Source organism: Apis cerana, linkage group LG11, assembly GCF_029169275.1.
Source record: "Apis cerana isolate GH-2021 linkage group LG11, AcerK_1.0, whole genome shotgun sequence".
In the NCBI taxonomy this organism is placed as follows: domain Eukaryota; kingdom Metazoa; phylum Arthropoda; class Insecta; order Hymenoptera; family Apidae; genus Apis; species Apis cerana.
The window spans coordinates 14,134,995-14,159,226 of NC_083862.1; the positions used below are offsets into that span (position 1 = coordinate 14,134,995).

Consider the following 24,232-nt stretch of genomic DNA (forward strand, 5'->3'; position numbering starts at 1 on the left):
TATATAGATTTTATTTATTTATTGAATTGTTTTTTAATTTAATATAGATTATAATTAATATATATATATATATATATATATATAGTATGATATAAGTTGAGTATCGTATTATAATTCGGCAGAGAATATTTTCGAATATCGATATGGTAGAGAACTGTATGAAATAAAGTATGATATAAGTTTTGTACAAGTACATAGTGTGATATAGTTACCGTAAGGTACCGTCATATGACACGATACGATGTAGTGAGTACACTATTTTTGAGTATTGTATAGTATGATAGGAAACGATACAGTATAGTAAAGTGATATAAGTTTCGTAGATCGTCGTAAGATATGATTTAGGTAACATATCATAAAGTATCGTTAGTATAATATAGTAGACTACAATATTTTAATGTATTGCATGACACGATAGGAAATGGTATAATAAATTGTATGTTAAAAATATCATATAACTATCGTAAAGTAACATGTATAATACAGTATATTATGATAAGATACGAAAAGATATCATACAACGTAGAATGATATGGCAGGATAAGATTTTCTAAAAAAATGAATTCTTCTCTGATGAAATTCGCGTAATAACAACTATATATTTTCTTGAGAAAACTTTCTAAAAATTTGAGATTCTAAACAAGATTGGCGCGTTCAAGTTTGGAGGGAAGCTAATCCTATCTAAAAAGAAAGAGAAAAAAACACGATTGTCTCATCGAACACGAGATAGAAGTTTATCCATCGAGTTGCGTCGTAACGAAGTCAAGGTGGAAAGAGAAATTGGACATCGGTTTTCCGCGACTTTTCCTCTGGAAAATCGAAGTTTGCTGACTTGGCCGAGACTTTGGAGGCATTGATTCGGAACAATGGTAAGTTCGTACCAGGATTTAATTGAATAGAAATCAGACCATCGATCAGATGGTCTGCGGAGACGTCGTTCAACCGTTTCCCGGTTGCATTTACCTGCGGAAAACGCTCGACTTACCGACCGAGCCCGATTTTTCATCCGCTCGTACCGGTTAATTAACTTTGCTATCAATCACCGAGGAAAAAATTCGCTCGGGTTCCGAGGAATTGCAAATCATTTTTTAAGACTTGATTACGAAACGTTCGCCTTAATATGCATATGATACGTTGATAGGAAAAAAAAAAATTCGTAGGAAAAAATAAAAACATTTTTTTGCTATCTCTACGAAAAAATACTAGATTAGATTAGATTAGATTAGATTAGATTAGATTAAGGTCTGTATTAATTAATTTCTATTTTTAAAACAAAAATATTCAACTTGAATTAGATTAGGTTAGATTTCAATCTTTTGATTGGATGGACAAAAAAGTGAAAATTCAGCGAAGAATAAAAGAGTTTTTTCCACTTTTATGTCTTTAGATGAAAATATCAAGTTAGATTAGGTTAGATTAGATTAAGATTTGCATTAATGAGTTCCAATCTTTGATTATATGGATGATAAAAACTGAAATTCAGCAAAGAATAAGAGTTTTTTCCATTTTTATATCTTTAGAAAATATCATAGATTAAAGTTTGCATTAATAATATAACCTGGAGAGTAAAATCAAATAAAAAACTTCTCTTTTCTTTACAATTTAAACTTAGAGGTTAGATTAAGTCAAGTTCTACTATTCGATACATTCAATCAATTTTTCGCATTTTAAATTTAATTTCTTTTGCGTAGAAATTTGTAACACTAAGGAATTTGAAAAATTTAATAATGATTTATAAAATTACTCACTGCAGTTAGCGACTGCTAGATATAATACAGATGGCATAGATAAATAATATTGCTAATAGTAAAATCATGAAAATAGCAAAGAAAAAGGAAAAATTCCTCGTTGAAGAATTTCTCCTGCTGAGGTATCGAATATATCATAACCATCAGTTACGAAACCATTAATAAAAATTATTAAAAATACAAGAATTTAGCAAATGTAACAAAAAAAAATCCAAATATTCAGCAAATTTTTATTTCTTTCTGAACTCATTCCTCGGCATTCTATTCATCCAGCGTAAAATCGTGATTTTTCTTCGATATCGATGAAACTTAAAAAAAAAAAAATAAATAAAAAAGTTTGAACGACGAAGCACGCGAGGTTATCTCGATCCGTTTCGACGAATAACGTAAAGCGAGCAATAACCAAGTGAAACGTAGCAGTTCGATATTTCGTAAGGATAGATCTTTATACGGCGTGGAAAGGCCATGGATCACGAGGGATGCATTCAAGTTGATTTATTCGCTCGTGGTGAATACTATGATGGAGGGGAAGGGAGGAGGGAGTACGGCGGCGGCTGTGTCGGAAAATTGTGCCATTTCGGTCTTTTCCTTGCTATTTGGTCAATGTCGAGCCAATGTGCACGTTCCAAGGCCTCGAACACACGGATGGAATAATTTATTTCGAGTTGTTCGTTCGAATATTTATTTTCGAGTCAGGAATATTTGGTGGCAAGAGGAAACGGTAGGGAGAGGAGAAGGGGGAGGGGGGAAATGTGTGATTAATTCTGCTTTTAATATGGCTGACGCGTTGTTAAATTTATCTGTTAGTCGGGGGTGAATTGATTGAATTTAAAATCACAATTTTACCGGTAAATGAAATATACGTATTATCGAATGCGCTATGCGAATGTAATAATTCTTTTCGCGCTATATCGACTATTTATTCGCTCGATTTGTTTGTTTGTGTATGTTATGTTATAATTTTTTTTTATTCCCTATTATTTTATCGATCTTTAATACTCTCGAAAGAAGAAAAAAGAAACGTGACTCTTGCAAAATCTCATCGTTTTAAACTTAGAATATGCGAATTATTTTCATGAAAATAATTAGAAAAAAAAAAGAAACGTGTTTTGTTCACTCCATAAAAAATATGATGTTTTAGATTACCGGGATGATAAAAAAAATGATGTAATTTTTTATTATTATTACGAAACAAATATAATCAGTTACATCGATAAATATCCGTTATAATAAAATAATCTCCTAACAAGAAAAAGGGTGGAAAAGCGGGAAATATTTTCGAATCACTTCGACGTACATACATAAATGCAAATCACGTAGATTCAAATCCATCTTTCATCTTTACGCAACGTATTCCACGTACCACCGCGTGTTCACTTACCGTGAAACCAAACAACGAATCTCCCTTCCTTCTACTTTACTATACTCTCGAACCATATATCACGCAAATATACAGTTATCCAGAAATATCCGTAACTAAAGAACATCCGTAAAGAATCGTAAAGAATTGGGATAATTTCAAATAATATTTCCCTTTGCAAAAACTTTCGTTTACGATTTTGTTAATGAGTTATTAAAACGGAAAACATTGGTCGACAATAGCATAGACTATGTAAATCAAAGATGTGTTGAATATTATATACTTTTTTCGTGATATAATTCGATACAATTTTTTATCGATAAAATATCCATATTTATATATTGCATCTCATATTCAATATATTTGGTATGACATATATTGCTTGAATTTGCTCGGCAAAATTTAATAGGTGAAGTTACGAATAAAGTTATTTCGATAATTTATTGTTCAAAATGTAATAATAATTGTAGTTCCAAACAACCGAGAATTTATATGAAAAGTGGATCAACTATAATAACTATGAACAAACATTATTCGAGCATTTTAATAAGTAATTATTTAGTAAGTAACTTAGTAAATTTTTAATTAGTTACTTTTTCAACGTAGCAAGCGCTATTGTCGCGGCTCGACTAAACTACGCGCTCTGTGATTGGCCTAGTGTTTTTGGTTAATAACTCATTAACAAAGTTGCGACGAAAGTTTTTGCAAAGGAAAATTATCTTAGATAAACGAATATATACTCGAAAATATTTTTCGATTCTTCTTTAATGTGTATCCCTGTTTGGAGAAAGAGCTGTGTTTTATACAGAATGTTAGATGAAAGTCACCCATAAATACGTAATTGTTGAGCGACGAAACAACGAAATATCCGTTGGATAGTGAGCAAACTAGAAATTTTCGATTTTCCCCGGAACTGTTTGCCCCGTGGCCAACAGTTCGATTTCGAAACTCGTTTCGAGCGTGGATACTCCATTGCCTCGATTGTTCTTCAAACGAGGGGAGTCGAATGATGGGTGGAATATCGGTTTCGTGCCTTTTTTGCGATCGACGATGTTAAATCGATGTCTGTGCTAATTGCGAGTGAGGTATTTTTCATATTGATCGAAATTTAATTCAAATTTATTGTTAAGATTTATTGAAGATTAAGTATATCGAAGAATTATCGAGCTATTATTTAAAAATTAAGAACGATCAAGATCTAATCGAATTCACGAATATATATTAAATACTTGTAAAGTTTAATGAGAATTATTATAAGACATTGGATGTTACAAATTTTTTAATTACTTTCTATAAAATGGAATATCAAAAAAGAAAGCAAAGTTTTTAATATAAAACGTAAATGTATAAATACGTAATATATTTTTGCCACGAATATATTAACATCTTGTATAAAAAAAAAATAGAATGAAAGAAATGAAAGAAAAAAGAAAAATTTCATATGATACATATATTATTATTCATGCAAAACTTGATTATACAAAATAATGTAAAAATGTTCAAATTACATCTATTAGGAAATAATATATTTGAGGAAAAAAGCAAATCTCTATTTAAATTCCATTTTCTCCACTTAAAAAAATTTAATCTTATAAAAATGCATTTCAAAAAAAAATAAAATAAAATTTATGAAACACATGCACGACATATAAGAAGATACCAAATATTTCGTATTCAAAAAGGCAAATCTCCATTTAAGTTTTATATTTCTTCAGTTGCAAAAATTTAATCTAACAGAAATGCGCAATTAATAAAATTCTCGCTAAACAAGCTAATTATCAGGACGAAATATTTTGAAAAGAAACGAGGGGAACGCCCTCGAGATGAAGTTGACAGTGATTTGTTGATCCCGAAAAAGAGAATCGTGTAGAGCGCCATATAGCGTGGAAACATCTCGTAGACCGAGATAATCCCCTCTTTCGTGTCCCAGGCGTAACGAGCTGTGTGCAAGGATAATAAAATGGCAAGATGTCGTCGAGCCACGTCCAGACGCGAGCTCGAGTGTAGCCGGCCGACTAAAAATAAGAAAACATCGATGGTGAAAGAGCCGCGGAACGTAAAGTGGAATAGGGTGAATGAGACAAAGGGGAAAGGTTTCGTTAACGTTGGTTGGCACGAGTTTTCGCGATCCTTCACTTCGTGGATAAATTATTTCTAACATTGCATCGCCTTCTTCTGTTTCATTGATTGAATGTGGATACAAAGAATGGAGCATTTTTTGATACAGATTTTGATATTTGGTGTGAAGACATTTCATTTTAAAAAGTTTGAAATTATTTGAAATTGAAATCTATCTTTAGAAATTACGTAAAAATTTTTATAAATTGTATTTAAATGTAATCGAAAAGTATGAACACAGAAAATTTTTGGATCGAAATTTTCATGTGGATAATTTTTATTCTGAATACCTTATTAATCAACAAGAAAAAATTTCCGACTTGAAAAATGATCAAGCCATTAAACGAGATGTAAAATAAAAAAAGATAAGACGAAATAAATGGTACACGAATAACGAGTTACAAAATCAAAATTCCAACAGAATTTGAGCAATTCCCCCGAAAGTTTTGTGATATTAATGCAGATGGAAGGAGAAAAGAGTGTCAGAAAAGGAAGCAGATACGAGAATGGAAAGTTAGTCAGTGTGTTGATAGCAGTCGTTATGGATCGCTGCCGGTAACAAGCAATTTATTCCACGAGCCGGTGCCCCGAGCCATCGAGAATTGCTGTCTGCCCCCCTCCACCGGGGCCAACTTCCTATACATCGTATTATTGTCATAATACATCAGCCGGAATGTTTCCCTTGTGAATTCGAAAACGTTGGCTACGTTCCATGCTGTCAAAATGCACGCCTCGAAGGAGTATCCGCAAAATCGGAAGTAGCTTAGTGTTGCTTCGGATGTTTCGAATTTCCGTGACCGATGAGAATCCTTTCTCATTTCGGCTTCGTTTCATTTTGTGCAAAGTAATAGATCTTGTGATGAAATATGAAAAAACATTTCATATGAAATATGAAATATGAATACAGTGGTATATGTTTTTGTGCGGAAACTTTAGGTTAGATTAGGTTAGATTAGATTGAATATTTCTTTTAGGTTAAATCTATCTATATATTTTGTGCAAAATAATCTTGTGATAAGATGAAAAAGAAGAATCCAGTGATATATAATGTTTTGTACGAAAACTTTAGATTTAGGCTGAATTAGATTAAGCTTAGGTTAGGTTAAATGACGAATGAAAGAGATATTCGAAGATTAAAGACATTTTTTATTAGATTTCAAATTATATTTATTTAATTGTCAATGATAGTAATAATTCAAAAATTTTCATTGAGATATATTAGAAAGATGATAAATAAAAATTTAGAATTGTAAATATCCGTAAAATTAGCTTTTCTAGATGGTTAAAAAACAGATCAAATGACGCAAAATAAAATAAATTCATTTGAGGGAATCTAAGTGAAATGTAATAAAGAAAATATTTAATTTTTTACTGTTTCTACATTATTTCTTTATCCGATATAATACTCCACCGAATGATACTTTGTCCAGAAATCGCTCAGCTTGCATATAATGAAATCTAATTTCAATTGTTTTTCAAAACTATTTTTTTTTCAAATTAAATTATAAACAATTAATGATACGTAATTTTAAATATCTTTCATTTCTTCTTGTTATTTCTCTCAACGAAATAAATATTTTTATTAGAAATTTTCTTTTCCGAAAATATTCAAAAAGTTTACTGAACTATAGATTATCAAACGTTAAAATTACGGAATTTCATCAAGGCGTATTCCTTAATTAAATTTAAATTAAATTTAAAAACCTGAGAAATCAATAATCCTATGTCCATTCTTCAATTACAAATAAATCGAAACAAAGTATCCAAGTGGACGAGAGAAGTTATATGCGTAAAGGGAGAAATAGGAAGCAACGAGTAAACAAAAACGAGAAAGCCGCAGGAAATTGCTTTCGGGCGTGCGCTGAAAGCGAGCAGGGAATGTGGGTGAAAGTCGGAGACACGTGCACACGTGCAAACAGCGGCGAAGCAAATTTTCGCGTGCCATCTGCAAAACTAGTCGTACCTCTATCTCCACTTGCAGTTTCAATCCGTCTTCCGTTTCAGTTCCCATCATTCCGTGCGAAGTTTTGCGAACACGGTATCGGTTCGAACGGGAAAAAGACAAATTTTGGAAAATTTCCAAAGTTATCTTGTGCCTTTTCGGTGTGGAAATTAAAATTATTTTAATTTGTGAATTTGTGAATATTGTGAATGAAAAGATTTAAATTTTGATTTGTATACGACGATACGATGGAATAACGCAGATCGAGATTTAGAGGTTATGAATAATTATTTTAAATATTACTTGACTGAAGATGAAGTGAAATATATATTTTTATATTGGAATAAGGAAAATTGAGATTTGGACAAATAAAATGAAATTTTAAAGTGTATAGTATGAATTTTATTCGAAAATAGTTAAACGTATAATTATTTCTTATATATATACATGAAATAGCGAGGATTACGCAAACCAATGTCAAGTAAATTTCGATCAGGATTTCATTCTAATTACCGAGCTGTCGGATTCAGTCACTATCGATATCTCGAATGATCTCTAACCTGTTAACTGGGACAAACGAATTAATTCATCATCTGGCTCGCCAATATCTTCGATTTAACTATTTATATACTCTGAAATGCTGTGCACGTTGCCGTGCAGTTATGTTACGCTATATTTATATGCACGTCGCCATGCATTTGTACAACATTTCATATCCACTTCGTGTCAATTCCGCAAATTCATACAACTCGATGAATTATAACTCGAATGTAACGCGACCAAATAATTTAGAAATCATGAATTTATTAATCACATGATAAAATCAAAACGAATCTTTCGCCATTTAAAAATTTCGAAAATTTTATTATCAACAATTCTCGAATAATATTGGAATTTTTTGCGAGAAATAATAAAATGAAAATTTATGAACATGTCGGAAAAAATGGTAATTAAGGATGAGAAAAATTATCAGGATGGAAAAGGAAGAACGAAGCATTCAGAGCATCAAACCAGGTTTAAGGAGATAGAAAAACGTTTAATTTCCTGCAAGTTCTCGCAAGAAAGATTCTCGTTAGCACGATGGTGTTTGTCGCTTCGTGAAAATTCTCCTTTCGATCACGTACAAACACGTGGCTAGCCAGAAGATTATGCAAATTTTATTAAATATTCGAAATAGACTTTTCTTCGCTTTATTTTCTGTCCTTTGTTTTTTTTATCTTCAAATTGATATAATTATAAGAAAAATACATAGTTAGAACATGAATAACGTCATTTTGTCCAAAATAACAAATTAGACAGAAAAATAACTGAAATATAAAATTCGAAATTTTCTTTTAAATTTTTCCATCAATTTTTATTACTCCATTGATTTATAAATAATCTATCGATACCTTAAAAAAGGAAAAGGAAGAACGAAGCAAAAAAAATATAAAATCTACAAGAAAATCCAGTATTTCCATTTTCTTTCGCAAATTTTCAAAAAAATAGCTCCATTCCATCTTCTCAGATTCGAAAATTTATTCACCCCTTTTTCTCAACCATGCTTTCGACACGACTCCTGTTATCCAATTAAAGTTCCCCTCGATCGTGCAATTCCATCCTTTCCATCTCGAGAAGGGCGTGCAACAACTTTCTAAACTTTTGAGATACTGTTCAACTTCCGGTCAAGGGAATACCTTGTCGACGAAACGTTAACTCGCGTTCCTCGATCGGTGGAACAGTTGGAGGAGAGAGGGAAAAGGCAGGAGATAAAAGTTTGCAGTTGGTGGAAAAATATTGGAACGTGGTAAACAAACTCGAATCGAATCGAAACGATATTTTACAAGATTGGTGTGGCGCTGCGATCGAGCTCTCCATCGATTCGAGTGACTTTTTTCACGCGAAAGAACTATGCAGTTTCGATTAACGCTGACTGAATGGAGGAGTGACGAGGCCCAATCCAAATTTCCCTTCATATTTCTCGTTTAAGTAGAATTCGATCGTTGATCGAAATATCGTATTTTTAATTATAATTTCGAAAACAAACTATATATATAGTTTCTCAGTTACATATTCATTGTTGATATAATCAGTATGTAATGTGTAATCTTTTTCGACTTATAATTGTATACGTATTGTATTTAACGTAACATTTAACAACAGTTACGTTGTAATGCAATTGTACTCGATATTGTGAAAATTAATGGTGGTATCTAGAGAACATTAACCAATGAAATGTTAGTTATTTTGCTAAACAAATTCATTCGATATTCAATATCAGATATTGTGAAAATTAATTCAAAATATTTCTACACCAAAAAATGTGTTCTTCCTAGAAATTGTTATTGAAAAATGGTGATATTCTCTATAGCCCATTAACCGTGGAATATTTATTATTATTTCGTTAATAAAGAAAAATCATAATAGGTGGTCCAAAGCCTAATCGATTGGATTGGCGGCAGGTGGTTGTGGTGGTCGAAATTTAGGGTGCTCGTGAAAGAAGAATAATTACGGTTTGCCAATTAAATTAATTGGTCGGTCGAGTAGGGTGGATACCGGTGAAATAAAGCTTCGAAACGGGGGGAAGTCTGGTCTTCCCGCCGCAAATATAAATCCCAAACCGATTCCACGCTTCGATGCCCCCTTGATCCGGATGATTTCCGGTAATGCTCTCCGCTTTTCACTCGATAAACGATTGTTTCGTTTCTAAATGAAACATTGTTTTATGAATAATATTGCATTTTCTTATCTTTATGAAGCTCTCTCTCTCTCTCTCTTCCTCTCTCCCTCCCTCCCTCCCTCCCTCTCTCTCTCTCTCTCACTCATTCACTCACTCAGTCACTCACTGTGTGTGTGTGTGTGTGTTCGTTTTTTTTATCAGTCAGAAAATAATCGGAAGAAATAGAAATAGACTTTATAAAATTCTCTCTTTTCTATTTTTTTATGTTAAAATGATTTTGTTCTGTTTTGTAAGAAATAAATAGGAAATAATTAGAGTAAATTTTTTTCGTTTTTTTTTTATTTTTTTTCTATACTGAGAGTTTGATTTTTTTTTGTAAGAAGCAATTAAGGAAATAATCTGAAGAAAGGACAAATCGATTACTAAATGAAACAATAATATTATGCATATTTCTCTCTCTCTCTCTCTCTCTCTCTCTCTCTCTCTCTCTCATTTTCTATATCGAAAGTTTTTTCCGATCAATTTTTTCGTAGTAAAAAGTAATCAAGAAGTAAAAAAAAAAACAGTTGATTTAACAGAGGTGAGTTAAGCTGGCCAAACATGCGGTTTAAATCTTGATTAGATTCGCACCTAGTCCAGATTAGATCAGAACTATGGTCTATGGTCTAGATCCGGGCCAGAACGTGATCAGATTACATCCACGTCTGAGTTAGAGTAAGTGGAACTGTCTTAAGTATCCGTGAATCCTGGAATCAGACTCAAATTAGACACGGCCCAAATCAAATCCAGGCTCTAGCTAAACGAGACCTCAAATGTTCAAACAATTTTCGTCGTTGCTACTCTAATTGATTCGCGCGAATTCGACTCGAATAAAATCCGGCAATTCAAATTCAAAAACGTTTCCTCTCTCTTTATAAAATTTAAAATCCACATTTTCGAATTATTTTCATCAGACTGGAATTGAATTTAAAATTTTCAATAATAATGTTTCCCAATTTTTTTTTGTTTTTATTTAATTTTTATACAATTCAAAGTTTAAAATTCCAAACAAATTTCAACGATGCTTGATTCACACGGAATTAGAATTTAATTCAATTCTTTTTTTTTTTTTTTTTACACAACCCATCATTCAAATTAAATTTAAAATTCTTTACGCTTCGACAAATTCATTTCACCGGTCTCGAATTCGAGTTTTTAACTCGCTCGAGCTTTTTCACGCGACCAAGAATTACGAATTAAATTTAAAATTCCAAACATTCCTTCAAATTCGAGTTTCACGCTATTCAAACTTCTAATTAAATTTAAAATTTCAAACTTTACATTGATCCTTGTCTCAAATTCCAATTCAATTTTTAAACAGACTTCTCGACAGCCATTCGAATGTGACAAGTGACGAAGATCAAATTTCCTCCTGTCTCCCCCTCCCCTCCTCCCCACTCCGCTCGAAAACTTGGTCTTAACTCGCGAGATCCAAGTTACTATTAAACGAGGCGAGGTGAAAAGGGATAATGTGTCCAGAATAAATTGGGTGGAAAACGCGAGGAGAGTAAAAATGGCCGACAATTTATTCTGTTTGGCGGTGGTGAAGTGATTCGGCCTCGATCAAAAAGTTTCACCGACTTACGCATGAATATGCGATTATTCAAACGACAACGCCTAGCCGCATATTTCGTCCATTTGCATGCGTCTCACCGGAAACAGTGACGTTTGTCTCGTATTTATCCGACTGGATTTCAAATTCGAGCGATAATAATGTCTGATAAGCCGGCTAAAAAGCGACGATCCTGATTGTTGGGAAAAATCGAATGAAGAATTTTTCTGGGGAAAATTCAAATAAAGAAAATGTGTGATGTGATTTCAACACGATTGAATATTTATATGGTAATTAATAGCATCGAATATATTTATAAATTAAATATTTCAATAGTGTCGGTGTATTTATATTCCATATACTTTTGGAAATTATGTTCGAGATTAATTTTATCACGTTTTAAAAGTGTAAGTGTTTCTACCGTTTATTATCTTTATTAGGTTATATATGGTAGGATCGGTAAAGTAGGGTAACGAATGTATTATTTATCCTAGTGACACTGATCTGACAACTGAATAACTGATCTATTCATTTCCTTGTTGCCTTCCTTATCTACAAATATTCGAATATTCTTTTTCTGCACAATGTAAAGTACAATTGGAGTAAACAATAGTTTTATCGTAATAATACAAAGATTGGAAAAGTTAGGAGTTTGGATACACAAATTTGTAGAAATAGTACGTCCAATCCACATCAGTGAAGTGATCCATCTCGGTAATCGAGATGGATGATAAAACCAGGATAACCAAATGAAAGATCATTTTACTAACGAATAATAAAGTTATATAAATGTACGTTATAAATTCAATACAAAATGATAAACAAAATGAGTTTTATTAAAAGGAAAATAATTTCGACGGTCAAGAAGCTAAAAATTGCCTAAGCTAAAATATTGCTGTTCGATGAATTCGTAATTTAACTGTTGCATTGCAACACTCCATAGTCTTAATTACGAGCAGCTTAATAAACCGAGGATCGATTCGGATGAAGGAGGATTTCGAGGGAAAAAATGGAGGCTAGGAACGACGATATTTGGACAGACATTCTTTCCAGGAGTAATTAGTTTCGTTTTAGAAAAAAGTTTTAATAATTGGAAGGAAGCAGCCATTCGTGGATTTTCGACTTTGAAAGATGAAAAAAGGTCGAGCGATTTTTTAATTAGAAACTTTTTAATTCGTAATAATCAGATCTCGTTAAAATTCACAGAAATGAAACTTACGAATTAAATTAATTAACCAAGCTGAATAACAATAGTGCGAGAGAAGTCGCGTTATTTTCATCGTAGAATGGAATAAATTCACCGAAAATACCTTGCTGTTCCACTGCTGCTCTTCCGCCATTTAAACCATAATACGGAGGTTAAATAGCTGGCAGTAGGAATGAAATTACTACTGTTTCGTGCTTTATGTGAAATTACACTTTTTACCATATTGAATAGAATTTTCAATAAATTTAGAAGAATTTGGAATTCGAAAAATTCGAGTTGAGGATCGAAATATAAAAAATCCCTTTCCTTTTTTTCTTTTTATTTTACGTTTAAAATTGACATTTGAAAAGAGAAATCGAATCAAGGTTCTGGACGAGGAACACGCATCGTGATCGGTCATCTTCATGGTTGAAGCGTCGCGACGGACAGTTCTCCCTTCGTATGCGTCGATGAAAAATTCATCCCCTCGTTGTGAATACAAATCGAGCTATTAAGATTCAAAGGGGGCACTGGTATCGCGGACGGAATTCATCGAACGAATCTATGACAATTTTTAAGCACACTTATTCTCAATTATTTTCATTCAAAGCAACTTTTCGCAAAGTTCGCAAGAAGAATGGAAAAATGTTTCGATGATTCGAGCGAGAGATATATACGAAAGAAGAAGTATTTGAGGACGAATCGTATTAACAAAAGTGTAAGCGTTTTCGGTTGCAAATAAAGCGGCTTCGAGTTCAAATCTTGATGATCCATTTTCGATTTTTATTCGATTTTTCAGTTCTTAATTCGAAGAAGAGTGCTCCTCCATAATTCTCCTTTCTTCGTGATTTTTCAAAATTTTCTGAAAAGTTAGAAATAACGAAAATGAAATTGAAAAAAATTTCCTGAAAATATAGAAGTTGATTGATGGAATTTGTGAAATGTGTTTCCTCATAGAGAGATAATCATCGATTACTACTGCCTACCTACCACCGGATTGAATTAAAATTCGAATTTCTCTCGCTTATTCCTGATTTTCCAAGAAAATTCTTCCCTCGGGTATGACGATGAAAAAAAAAAGAGAGAGAGAAAGAAAATTCTCTTGAATTAGTTTTATAAAAAAATCTCTGCAATTTTAAAGAACGTTCATTACGTCGGTTTAAATGAGAAAATCCCCTCCCATCTTCAATCGGAGGAGAATATAAAAGTTTCTTCCATGTTCTCCAATATCGGAGAATGGGTTTTCGAACTATATATAGAGATTCAATCCTGTTCTCGAGTAAAAGGGGGGGTGGCAACCGTGTACATATAGAAGATTCGATTCGCATCGAAGACAACGATTTTGGTTAATCCAATAAAGTGGTTGTGTGCAATTGCATAAATCACGTCGATATATCAGAGGTGTGTATCTGATTCCTTTGTGTGTGTGTATATGAAACCGTTGGAGCAGGCAAACAGAGCATGATGCTAATTCTGAGACACACACAGACCTTCTAATTTATACCGTATATATCCGAGGAATCAGAGAGGGAAGAGGAGAGGAAGCCGACTAATCTCTTAATTATCTAGCTCGATATCACGGCAATTAGCAGTAACGACTCGTGCGGGGGGATGATTCGATGAAAATCGAGTTTCTTACTGGAGGAGAGAAGAGAAAGAGATTCTTGCATGAAGAAGAGAGAGAGAGAGAGAGATGTATTGGATTTGTCGGTGGAAATAACATTGCAAATGACAACGAGCGTGGAAATTCGGAGAAAATGAGGTTAGGATGGGTCGCAAACGGAGTGGGGAAAACAATGTTACGGAATGGTTAATAAATTTATACGAGCTCTCTGGGGAGGAAAGACGTTGCCAAAGGGGGAAGAGATCGGAAATCCGATAATAACGACCGATAAAAAAAAAGAAGGTTGTAAACGAACAAAAAGGAAACGAATTTAAACTTTCGTATCCAATTTTAACATGTAAATGGAGGATTACTTATATAAATCGTTATAAGAATTTTTCAAATAAAATTTTTCCATTATTTCCGTTTCTTTCCTTCTCGTGGCAACGCGGACACGACACGAATTATTTTTTTCTTATATTTTCTTCGTATTCCTCGTGGATTTTAGTCGAAAAGGGGGAAGGAAATGGTCGCGACGAAAGCCTTAATGGCGCGGTTGACTGTAATTGATTCGCGCAATAATTGATTTCAGTCCTGGACTTACGTGTACGGTTACTACGGACCACCTTTGTTGGCGAGGTTGCCAGCTCTAGAAAACCGTTTCGTGTAACCTGATATTATTTCTGAGCTGGAAGACAAAACTGTCGCGGCGGCCGCGTTTCAAAAGGATCACGCCGGTGGAGACAAATTGTATTTAGCCTTATCTCCGCTACTTTTACTTCCTGTTGCACGAACACACAGGAAGTGGAAAGTGATTCTCTCTCACACTCTCTCTCTTTCTCTCTCTCGTTATGTTGAATAATCCAATTTCCATGAAATGGAAATGGAAGAACAATCTTCCATTGCTTCCTTCGATCTTTTTTATGACATGAAGAAAAAACATAATTTTAAATTTGATTCTTTGAAATAATGGAGAGACAACGCGAATGTTTAATTTGCAGGAATATTTTATAACGTAGGACTTTGAATTTTCAACATTGTTCTTCGACTTTTTTTTTTATATATTAAAAGTTTTAGCTTGTTTGATATATTTTCCGATAATAATTTTTTTTATACATTTCAATGAAATTTATAGCACGTATATAACTATGTGTAATTTTTAAATTTTTGTTAAAGGTTCGAATAAAAAAATTGGGGGGGAGGGGGGGGAATATTCTTCGCTATTCTCTCTACGGTTTCGATAAATTGCAATTTTTTTTTTTCAAAATTTTTTCACCTAGTAAAAAATTCAAATCATCGAATTCAATTTTTAAAAAATATTATCGCGTTTTAAAGGATACTAATACGTTTTTAATTGTAAACATAAAATAGATAAAAATAGATGAGGTATATTCTCTGATGCTGCAATCCACGTTTCGCGTTTAAAAGAATCTTAAGAAGAACTTGGTCTGTGTCCGACCAAGAGAGAATTTTTCGAATCTTTTCTCACAATAATTTACAAAAATAATTTATTTCTCCTTCATTTCTTTATTGCATTACTACAATAAAAAAATCGATACTAAAAATACGAAAAAGAAATTAAAAATATTTCGAACGTTTTCTCAAGATAATTTACAAAAACAATTTATTTCTCTTTTACTTTTTATTTTTTTTTCGAGATACATCGAGACGCATTAATGCAATAAAAAAATCCCTTAAAAAAGAAATCAATTTTCTGTCCGAAAGAAAAAAAAAATATTTCGAATCTCGAGATAATTTACGTAAACGTAAATTTATTTCTCCTTTATTTCTTGTTTAATCAGAGGTGTTCATGCATCGGCTCAACGTCTCTCCCTCGAACCCGGAAGCGTCGGATTAAGTCTCGTCTATGGTGTAACGCGATTGTAATATTACCAGGCTTATTACGCGCCCGCATCGGTAATTAATAACGACGATGATGCGACACTTAGTCTGATTAATAGGTCTACGAGCGACGCCGGGACAAAGAATTCATCGTGGCGGAATTATTCGCCTAACTGATTATCACGCTCGTGTTTTCCAACTGGCTGCCATCTTGCCTCCTTCCTTTCTTCTCGACGAGCTCGACAGTGTGAAAATGTCTCCTCGAAAGAGAACGAGACGTCGATATCGGTGATGGAGAGTATTTTTACATGGTAATATCATATTTTCTTTGAGTGTCACTTAATATTTAGAATCGTTTTGAAAAATTTCACTATGGTTTTTCAGATTCGTTACTTTAATTTATTAAATTTCGTTAATAGCAACAATTGGACAGTAAAAATTTTTATCGAAAGGAAATTTTGAGAAAATTTCTATCTTTTAGAAATTACTGTCGAAGAATGTTTTATTTCCTTGAGAAAAATATTTTCGATAGCAACTCTTTTCGTAAAATTGTTTTTAATATCTAGAACAATGAACTACGAAGTATTACACGAATTTCAATTTCACAAAACTCTTTCCATTTATTCATAACTGAAATTCCAAGCTGAAAAAAACCACGTATCTTTGAAATTCGACGATTTAAAATTTAAAATAATATCTCCCTCCCCGAATTATGATACATTTCGATATTTTCCAGTTGGCGGAGCCACCATTCGGACAGCGAGTCATGGATAAAGAGAGAGAGAGAAAGAGAGGAAAAGAAAGAAAGAAAAAGCAGTTAGAAAATATGAAGGCAGCAGATGGACGAAGGAGGAACGGAAGGAAGAGTATGAAAATGGCCGATAAAGGCAGTGGACTAAACATGTATTTCACAGTTTAATGCGGGCTGTGTCGAGTCCAGTCGAACGGATTGGAGCTTGCTGATTCAAGGAACGGTTGGCCGCATGAAAGAGCACCAGGTCGAGGCAGCAGAGGTTAAAACGCGGCCGTTGTTGATGTTTATCACGGCTGACCGTCTCCTGGCTCGCTTTTATCAACCGGCCACTGATTTCCACCACTGGTTAATTGGAATTATTCCGCCATCTTTTGCCAACTTTCAACCGTCGACTCTCGATATATACATATGTGTGTATGTATGTATGTATTAATGATTGACGGAATATGAATTTTTTATAAAAAAAAAATCACTTAATCGTTCCAGAAATTATATTCAATAATGAAATATTTTGTTCGAAATATTTATTAATTGTTTTAATATTCACAAGATATAATTCTTTTTCAAGATTTTTTTTTTTTTTTTGCTATAAAATTAATTTATAAACTACAGGAAATTATTCCGCAAGAAATTTCTTATCGAGCAAATATCCTGACACTTCGTTCATTCGAGAAAAATTAAAGGGGGAAAAAAAGAAATATGATATTATATTTTTTATCTGAAAAAATACATCGCCATAAATTTATCAAACTTTTACAAAAAAATCGCTCAAAAACCAATCAATCACTCTCCTAATGATTCTTTTTTCAAGATTTTCTTTCCAGAAAATTAAAATTTTTGTAAACTAGCAAAAATTATTCCGCAATAAATTTCTTAAAAAATCAAGTTTAAAAATTAATCAAAGGAAAAAGATACCAAGTTTTTTTTTTCTCGAAAAAAATTTATCGTCATAAATTTATCAAGCTTTCACGAAAAAAACCCCGACCCAGTCACTTCGAATAGCTCTGTAATAATTTTCCAACATTCGATTTTTCGATAAGCACGCGACATTGATAAATGGCTAATGGGCTTACTACAATTCCTCGAATTGATATTAAAAGCGAAATGGAGGGGAGGAAAGGTGAATCACTTCGGGATTTTTTAATCACAATCGAAATTCGCGAGGAAAGTTTAATTTCTCTTAAGTGGAATAGAACTGTGGAGCGAGGCAGACTTCACGAGGATTTATGGCAGCGCCATCTAATTTCAATATTCAATCCTTTTTTGCAACCTGAATCGAACTTTAACCTATAAATATCCACGCAAGCCGCCAAAGTGGCTACGTGTCTTGCTCTCCATCGCGAAACTTTAATCGTTAATTATAATAAAGTCGATTACTCTGGAGAATCGATGAGAAAACCGATTCCAGTTTTTAAGATAAAAAAATTATAATTTGAAAGTTTTGAAATTTACACTAGTCGTGCAATTATATCTCGTTTTGGAAGGAAAGGATGTGGAAAAGAATGCGAAGGCAGAAAGGAAAAAAAGATATATATAAAAAATATATATATATATATATATGAGATGAGACACTATTTTGAAATTGTATCATACATTATTATTAATTTATTCATCGAAGAAATTATCCAAAAAAGAATAAAAAAAAAAAAGAAAAAACTTATCTCGATATACTTTAAAAAACAAAGAGGTATTTAAAAGAAATTTATAAAAATTTTGGTCAATAAGGGACTAATAGAATCAATATGTCCCATCTATTTGCTTGTAATTTTATTATTTTTCAAATTAGAAGCAATTGAATTTTTCTCTTTTGAAAATATTTTTTATTTTTTAATTATTATTATTTAATTATTTTTTAATTATTTTTTAATTAATTATATTATTTAATTATTTTTTAATTATATCCAATTTTTTTATATCAATGATCAGCCAAATTGCTATAGATTTTTATAATTAAGGAACAGAGTAAAATAATTTGAAATAAGATACTGGTCATTAATTTATCGATCGAAAAATAATTATTATTGAGCAAACGATTATATTTAATTACAAAAACAACTTGGCCAACTGAGCATCTGTTTCACAGTCTAACTAAATTATTAAATTCTATCTTTTTGAATGTTAGAATTTAGAATGCGACGTAAATTGTTACATACCAATCTTGCCTACTTAATAGTTTATTCATCTTTTGCCATGAATTTTCTTTTTCTAGTTTTAAAAATTCAAAAATTTTTGTTTTTCAGTTTTCACTCTTTGTTTCACTTTATTAATAATTACAACTCCACTTGTTACATAAACGGTGTTATGGAATTTCAAAAACTTCTTCCAAAGAATTTACTCAACAAAATACTTTATTATTAATATTATTATAATTTCAAAACGAATGTACCTTTTCAAAGGTTAATTTAATTAATCTTATCTTGATGAAAGATAAAGTACAACTATTAATAATTACAAAATAAAATTCAAAAGGAAAAGATAAATAAAAAATAAATATAAAAAGATTTTAATAATTCCAAACAATTCTAATAACAAATTCGATACCACTGCCTGGATCAATGTAAACGGATTAAAACCAGTGTGTATTCGAACCAATGTGATTCAATTTTAGTTTAGATATAGAATAGGCAAAGTTTCAATCTCATTTCTGCGATTCTAATCCGCTATTTCAATTGTCGACACTTTGATTCCTAGGAAAATTTTTGACGTCGAAATAACGAGACATGATACAGAAATTAATCCATTGTCACCGAATCGTCTATTGTTCTCATTAATGGCCGTATGATACTAATAATATTTTAAATTAATTAATAAATAATAATTAATTTAATGGACCAAATCACAAAATTCGTAGTTTCTGCGTATTGAAAAATTCTAATACAGCATCTTTGTATTCAAATTGGTCAAATTTTTCATTTTTTATTTCATTTTTATTTTAAATTCAAAGTACCTTGAATAGAAAAAATAAAATTTCTTTCATACGATTTTTTCACAGATGCGAAACAATTCCTCTTTAATCTTGATATCTTTAGAGACATTACAAGACATCAAAGATAATATTTTTAAAACAGTGATTCTTAAGTAAAATAAAATACTATTGTTGCTTTTGAAAAGATCCTTCCAAATTCCAAATTTTAATGTCTTCTTTTTGATCAAAATTATATTTTAAAAGAAAAAGAACGTACATGTAAGTATTTACACTAACCTGAATAGGTTAAGTCTTTTTGAACGTAATAATTTTAGAATTACAATAACCAAGAGAATACGAGATCTTTTCTCCAAACAAATTGAGAAGTCTAGAGAAACCTCTCCTTTTCGCGATATATTCCAACCAGTTGTCAGCAGCACACGTGGCGCAGTTCGCGTCACATTATTACCAACGAGCAGCCATAATGCGGCTCGCATGAATATTCTAACAGTTCCATCTTGCCTGAAACCGCGACTATGCTTATCTGCCGCAAGAGGGCAGACCGAAACGAACAGGGAATTAAAATGGAGAAGTTGGTAACTAAACGGAACAGAAATCGCGGGACGAATCGTGATTACTTTTATAACAGGACTGGGTTATAAATCGACATTGTCCGACAGCTGCGCCCTCTCTAATCCTTCATTCAAGTCACGGAGAAATGGCGGTTCCCAGCCAAAGGAGAATTAGCTTGTAAGCTGTGTGTTCGATCGGTTCTTTGCCGTGTTCCACGATTCCATCAATCGTCGATTAAGTGTTATCGATTCCGAGAGCTTGTAAGCTTATCACGGATATGTAGGATGATAGTAGAAATGATGGTGGAGGAAGTACAAATGATGTGTGATTCTGTGACAAAAATAAACGTAGAACAATCCGAAACTTGTAAGAAATTATGATAGAAATACAGTGTCGTATGATAACTCTGGATAGAAAATATGGAGTAAAATTTGGAGGCTTGGAATATTGTTTTTGTAATAATATGTGAAAAAATTTTAAATATAAGTAAAATTGACTAATTTAAGTTGAAAAATGAATTATCAAAATTAATTATGAAATAGTTTCTTTATTTAGAAAATTTGTTTTCGAAAAAAATTTTTTGATTGTATATATATATGTCCATTTTTATTATTTTGTTATTTTCATATATAGAATAATACACTTATCATTCGTGCACTTGTATTTGATTCGAAAACGAAGCCTCAAATTATTATTCTATATTTTTTTTCTTATATATAAAAATATTCAAATTTTAAAGATTCATATTTTAATTAAATAAATCTATAATTCAGGTAAATTAAGTTTGAAAATATAAATTTATTACTTAAAATTTTTCTGAGAAAATCGAAATTGAATATGTACAATGAAGAAATCTGATCGATGAATTTTCAAATTCAAAATTTTTAAATGAAAAAAAATATATTCTACATTTAGAATGATTTTCTATAATTTCGATATTCTACAGAGCATTAACTAATTCAACTTCTATTTGAACAATTTTCAAACTTGATTCTCTAGAAAACGAAGCCTCTAATTTTCCTTTTATTTCCAGCTAAAAAGTCTTCCATTGCCATGCTGTATTTTAGAAATACTGATATGCCAACTTCTTTCATCCTTTCGAAGAAACGAAAACTTTCCTCTTCGTCCACCAGATGAGAACGAAGAATCTCCAACAATCCCAATGAACAAAGGTTTAAAAACACGGTTTAGAAAAAAAAAGAAAAACTACTAAATAAATGGATACGTCTTGGACGAAACTATAGAAAGTAACGATTCGTTCCCTAGAAAAATCCTTGGAAGAGGAGAGTTGGAAAACAGAGGCAAACAACGGGTGGCCCCGGTGAAAGGAGCCGTTTCCACCAAGGCAACAAGAGGAAGAAGAGTCGAAGAAGAAAGCAAGAGAGAAGGGCGACGAATGCGCGAGAACACGGAGAGACGAGAGAGCAAAAGCCCCGGTCGCGCTCTCTGGGGGTGGATCAATACCACACCACCACGAATTCGCGAGGGTGCAACGATTCACCAACCCCCCGCAGTTGTGTGTCTTTCAGCTAGCTGCACTTTGACAACGACATCTATCTTAAACCAAACCCCCTACTCTTTTCCTTCTATCCTCGTTTCTGGCAACCGCCAGCATCGTTCCACGGGGTTGGTGCGTGCACCAACCCCTTTTTCGGAGGGGTAGGAAACTTTGAGGATGCGACGAATTAAATTATACGCGATCCAAATTCGATATCTCTCTCTCTTTCCCTCTTCGTCAATTGGACTGCTCAGTTATACGTCGATTCGATCATTTTTCCTGCCCGCCAATTTTGGCTACAGGTGAGATACGTGCGAGTTCGGTTTCTTGGATGTTTCTGTGAATTAACTTTCGATTCTTTTGCTTTTTGGGAAGGTTGGAAAAGAGAAAGATTTGAAAAGAAGAAACGTTTGAGAAAATTTTTTTTTTGAAAATTTTCGTTTGAGGATTGAATGTTGAATTTTTTTATGGATTAGTTTTGGTTCTTTCAAGTTTATAGGAGGTTAAAAGAGATCTGAAAAGGAAAAGTGAAATTCTAGAAATTTTTATCTTGATAGATTAGCTTTTAAGTTTTAAGAAGTGGAGAAGTGGAAATTTTTTTCTTTCAAAAGTCTTCATTTGAAATATTAAATTTTTTCTATAATTATCTTTCAATTCTATAACCCGTGATTTTTAGATTTTTGGGGAGAAATTTTTTATTCGAAAAATTTTTCTTTAAGTATTGAAATGTTAAATATTTTTTTTACAGATTAGTTTTTGTTTCATGATTTTTAAAATTCTTTCGAGTTTGTAGAGAATTAAGAGAGATCTGAAAAAAAGAAGTGTTTTAAAAATTTTTTTTTCTTTAGGTAATTTTGAATCCGTATGGTTTTTAAGTTCTTTCGAGTTTCAAGAAAGAAGAAGTTTCGGAAATTTTTTTCTTCTTTAAAAACTTTTCCTTCAATGTCTTAAATGATAGTAAAGATAGATGCCGTGTATAAATATATATGTTGCAACCTGTAGAACGCGAAGTCACAGTTGTTATTTTTAACGATTCTTGGATTCATGATGGATCGATAACAATGATTAAAGTAATAGTGGCTTGAAAAAAGTTGGTAGAAAATGGAAACTTGGTAGAAGTGGATTCATCGGGAATTGGAACGTGGGTCTTTTGATTGACAGTCGGGAAATCTTATTTGAACAACGATATTGCTTCATTGTATCGACATTTCTTTTACACGAATCTCATTCTACCATAAATCCACGAATTTCACGGTAGAACGAACAAATCTGAAAATTTGTTTCACATTATTCTCTCGTATTTTGTTATAATCTATTAAACTTATAAAAAGCATACAAAATAAACAAAATAAAATATCTTAATCACTTTGAATGTTTCGTTTAATTTTGCTAATACTGGATATTAATATATTCGTGAAACATCCTTGATGAAATAATTCTGTAATTTAATATAAATACAAAATTTATGTATTGTACAAAAACGTCGGTCGAGGCTTATTTAAGTTGAGATCGATTGAAATTTGCATGAAAAAAAATGGAATTATTTATTTCACTTCACCTAATACAATTTTCAATTGATTTTAATTTAATAAATAAGTTTCAACCAATATATTTTTATGTTTGTTTTAATATCTTTTAGATTCTACCTCTAAAATCCTTTAAAAAATGTTTTAAGAATACTTAATTAACGATTTTCCATATAAATTCTCTTCTTCTCGATTAATTGTATCATAAATTCAAACTTAACCTCGCATTCAAAATTTACATTTTCAGAATCGTATCGATAAACACGAACATCCGTTTCCATTCATTTTCAGAGATTTCCAACAACATCAATATTACAAAAAAATATCCAACTTCCAATCTTTGTTCCTTGTGTGCACGAAAATCAGAAAGAAATCACGAATGGAAGACAACCAGCAACGCGAATGCTATTTGTTCAATTCTGGCTGCCACCATTTTACATATTTGGCATTCATCAACGACGCTCCATCGATAAATTAGATTTTTTTTTTCCACGAAAAAACATTCAACTTTCGTTTCTTGCATGCATGAAAATCGGAAAGAAATCACGAACGAAAGACAACCAACGACGCGAGTTCTATTTAATCAAATCTGGCCGCCGGTATTTTACATATTTGGCATCCATCGATAAATTTCCATCGTGTTTCATCGATCAAAGATTTATTTCCATAAATAACCTGGTGGTTGGTTTAACTAAATAACCACGATATTGCACGATTCGATGATTTTCAGAAATTGATTGTTAATTAAACCGAAAAGTGTCGTAACAAGGCTTTGTGCAATCGTTTCCAGAGAAATTGGACTCTCTCGATTAACGATCCTTTTCCATTGATTTATCTATCGACTTCACTTCGTGTCTTTTGAAAGTGCTTAAAATCCAGTGCTAAAATCCAAAAATAATTTATGGAGTTGGAAGTATAAGGTTTCAT

The 24,232-nt window shown here is 32.2% G+C and overlaps 1 protein-coding gene and 1 long non-coding RNA gene across 8 annotated transcripts in view; one reads left to right on the forward strand and one right to left on the reverse strand.

Annotated features, from left to right (window-relative positions):
* The window catches only part of LOC107995824 (uncharacterized), a 146,610-nt gene that overhangs the window by 72,736 nt on the left and 49,642 nt on the right, over window positions 1-24,232 (reverse strand). The gene's annotated exons all lie outside the window — the stretch shown is intronic.
* LOC107995834 (uncharacterized) lies at window positions 109-23,316 on the forward strand. Of its 2 annotated transcripts, XR_009832104.1 has the most exons (6): window positions 109-869; window positions 16,010-16,090; window positions 16,169-16,360; window positions 16,786-17,217; window positions 21,315-21,453; window positions 21,548-23,316. It is a non-coding gene; the product is annotated as an uncharacterized LOC107995834 (long non-coding RNA). The 2 variants fall into 2 exon arrangements; XR_009832103.1 differs by lacking the exon at window positions 16,010-16,090 and having other exon boundaries at window positions 21,548-23,314.